The sequence below is a fragment of the Papaver somniferum genome, unplaced genomic scaffold (assembly GCF_003573695.1).
Source record: "Papaver somniferum cultivar HN1 unplaced genomic scaffold, ASM357369v1 unplaced-scaffold_21, whole genome shotgun sequence".
NCBI lineage: Eukaryota > Viridiplantae > Streptophyta > Magnoliopsida > Ranunculales > Papaveraceae > Papaver > Papaver somniferum.
Window position 1 is genome coordinate 319116 of NW_020631041.1, and position 3909 is coordinate 323024.

Consider the following 3909-nt stretch of genomic DNA (forward strand, 5'->3'; position numbering starts at 1 on the left):
TTGTTAAATTATGTGTATTTCTCAAATAATAATTCTTGATCAAGACTCGACCGTATTTGCTGATTCTGTTTTCCCAAATTCCCAGCCATGCAAGCTTTAAACTCCATGGAAGTTAGTTACGAAGTTGTCTTTCTCTATAATTAGGGATCCCAAAGAAGCCACGTGTCATCCCTACAATAAAAGAAGCCACATGTCGTCCCCACAATAACTCTGGTCCCTGGTGAAGCCAGATCAACATACCTTCCCTGTCATCGGCATTAAATTGGCCACCACTATAAAAAAAACACTTATTAGGTCAATCCGTTTGGCGATTTTATTTTATTTTTGAAGGAAGGATGGGCTTGAACAACCCATATTTTATTAAATTACCTTATTAAAACTGAGGTTTGAAAGGATACATAATGGTGCAGGATCACCATTCAAGGAATCATGATAACATTAATATCAATTACATCAGTAAGAAACAAAAAGAACTAGTACTAAATTTACAGATTTCGAAACATAAAGAAATGAAAAACCGAAATTGTACTAATTTATATTTTGTATATGAAATTGACACCTTTTTAATGGTTATTGATACAATCCATTTTGACTATCCTTTGATTCTTCATCATCAACATCATATATGTTAGATGCTTCCACTATAGAGAAGTAATAAGCCCAAATTGACACTATCACGATCAATATCGGTATTAATTTCCTAAATAAATCGTCGTCTTTCATAACATATTTGAAAACGATGCAACAATTCCACCAATCAATGCCATAATGGCTATCAGGAAAAAAAATCCGAATAGCATGAAGAATAGCATGAAGAAGCAATCAGATCCATTAAAAAAACAAATACAAACATATAAAAAACCTAAATATTGTTGCCTGAAACAACAATGAGAACGGATCCGCTCACACGATTTATCTCACGCTATCGCACATGATGTTCTCCACCATCGGATTATAAAAAATGAATGGTCCTGATATTTAAGATTTTACATTCTAGTTCCGGGTATCCGACGGGTCGCCCGTGACCTTCTCTTTTCGATTCAGTTTCTTCTCTCCGACATATCCTCTCCCACCTTCTATTCAGTTTCTTCTCTCCGATATATCCTCTCCCACCTTCTGTTTCGCAAACACAAAAAACTATGGCCTGTAATTAGCATTTTGAAATCACTTCCTTAAAAGATCATAATCTTCAGAGGTAAGAAACCATGATCAGTCATCAATAGTTTTATATTGAGCCAGATAATTGTCGCATCAAAGCAAATTTTATGTTTCTCAATGAACAAATCCTATAAAGAAAAAAAAAAAAAAATCACTGTTCACGATTGATCACGTTTTTTTACCTCTAATATTCAATCCTTCGAAGTAAATTGCTGCTTATAGTACTCTAGTTGCTTTCCTGCTTTTGGTATGATCAATTTTATGTCTGCAAAAGAGAAGGGGAAATGTCTGAGAAGACAATGAAAATTAACAGAGAAACTCACGGGCGACCCATCATGCCCGGAATAAAGTTGTGAAAATCTAAGAAATCTGGGCCATTAACTTTTTAAAATCTGACTTTGGAAATGTTTTCGGACTAATAAACCTAATGTTTTCAGACTAAAGATACAAATTTTATACAATTGATGAATGTAAATTGAGAATATGAAATCATGAAGGAGATTTAACTTACGTGTAGAAAATTCTGCCAATGCTGGCGGCCTTTACTAATAGTAGAAGACTAACATTGTTTGAGATGCAGGTACATACGAAGGATAAAGGAACTATCATCCAGCCATCATTGAAAAAAAAGGTATGTATTATGTGAAGACGATAACGGGAAGAGAAGACAGATTATTGAATTATTTCACATTCTTCTACTTAGTTTCCATGTTTGCACGGTCTTGATGTCTCATTAGACCCATCTCTTCACGTTAGACACATCTCTTTGCATAAATCTTCCATAACAGAGAATTAATACAAAAAACACCATACTACCCAAACGTCTCTTCCAATGGATATGTTTGCTAAAACGGGTGGCGGGTGATTTGTAGAAAAAGAAGAAAAGACGTAAAGTACTGCTACCAGATGATGGCAAAGATCAGTAACTGGAATCATCTTAAGATTGGCACACTGCTACTAGACGATGGGAAAGATCCAATACAGAGATGTCGCCTCAACCAGAGAGAGAAATAGACAGAAGCTTACAATAACATGTGGGGGCACTATGCATATAGGGGAGATCAAAGACGTAATGAATGCCTCATTACAATTCATTCAGGGAGGTTGTCTGTCTCAAACCCCATAATATTTGGTTAAATAGTCAATTGAGATTGGTTGGGAAAAACCAAACCAGAACCAAAATGGTTCGAAAAATTCAGTCATGTCAGCTGAACATATCACCTGCATCCGTAAAAAAAAGGATTGTTTACCCATCTTTGCTTATTGAAGGGCCTAGATACATGTTACAACGCTATCATGATGCAATAGTCATGATGCAATATTCACTATATTAATTTCACCAGATGTGGCCATAAATAATTCCGCCTTTGAGTTTGAAGGGAGGACAAAAATGGAAAGACCGGCATGATACTGTCTCGAAGGTTTCTAAGATTAAATTAATTCATCTAAGGAAGGACATTGGGCTAAATTCGGGGAGGAAGGTGTAAACTAATTATCCAACATATAATTAACATAGAGAATGCTATGTGGACGATGTCTTACTTGAATATTTGTTTCAGATTTTACACCATTGAGAATTTCAGAAGCGAGGGCTTCCTCATGCGCAAATTTTGTTGTTCATATACATCACAAAGATGAATCTAAGTCAACCGATTACAAAATCGTACTGGCAAGAATAGAAAATAAAGCTGCGGCCCAAAGGATATGATCATATGAGGCTGCAGTTCAAATTGATAAAGTAGGGCACTGATGCCTTTCGAATTTTCCGGTGCGTATGCACCGGGTAAGGGGCTTGTTATTTAAAATAACTGGGCTTTATACATACATTTATGTGCGTTAAGTGTTTTTATACTTGTACGTTTTCCATAGCTGTTGTAACAGTCACACCCGTGTGCCGTGATTGTACATAGCTTAATCTGAATTTTCTATTCTACCACTCAAATTGAAAAAATAATGCGTTTTTGCGTTTTAGCTGCAACTATCATACAATATGTAATGCGTTTTTGCGTTTTAATCAACATTGCATGTGAAATGCATCGAAATCACTTCGAGGCGGTTTAGCATTCATGTTAAATGAATTCAATAACCTCAAAAAAGTGAGGCTTATTAATTACTCTTTTTATATCATTTTCCTTCTCTTCTAACTTAATCAGTACATTGAAGAAATTTTGCTGTGTTATTTTGCCCAAAGACCCAGGTGTCAATATCTCATTACTTTGTTCTTGTTGTTAGTAATGAGATATTGAAGAGAACTAAATGTTGGAAAAATATACACAAGGAAAGTTTACAGACCAAAGCGTAAGCTAGACCCACGACCCTTTGGGTGGTATATTTTCAATTTAGATCTGCAAGAAATAATCAATATGGCACAAGTTGATGAAGTATTTGATCCGAGAAAAAGACTTTTATGCATCTTTGTTGGACCAATACATATTTTGGAAGAAATATAATCATTAAAGAAAACATAACTAAAATAATACTTCCCTCGTAGTCTCCCGCCCGAGTATTATGTTGGAAAACGATTAATAAAAAAATAATTTTTTAAAGTTTTAATAAAAAATTATAATTTATTGTTTTATTTTGTGAATGAAACTTTTTAGTCCCACATCGTGGAGTTTCCAATTTTTAGTAGTTTTAAGAAACTATATAAATCTTTTAGTCCCACATCGGGGAGTTTTTCTTCTTAAGTTGTATTTGTCAATTATATAAAGAAATTCACTACTTTTGTAAAATCTATGGGAAAGGGGTTGC

General features: G+C 34.6%; 2 long non-coding RNA genes across 2 annotated transcripts; one reads left to right on the plus strand and one right to left on the minus strand.

The window, feature by feature from the left end:
- Positions 1-365: 365 nt before the first annotated feature.
- LOC113340297 lies at positions 366-1807 on the minus strand. The gene is made up of 3 exons (XR_003355432.1): positions 1670-1807; positions 1341-1423; positions 366-1137 (listed from the first exon to the last, which is right to left on the minus strand). It is a non-coding gene; the product is annotated as an uncharacterized LOC113340297 (long non-coding RNA).
- Positions 1160-3142, plus strand: LOC113340296. Its single transcript, XR_003355431.1, has 2 exons — positions 1160-1789; positions 2031-3142. It is a non-coding gene; the product is annotated as an uncharacterized LOC113340296 (long non-coding RNA).
- Positions 3143-3909: the final 767 nt, after the last annotated feature.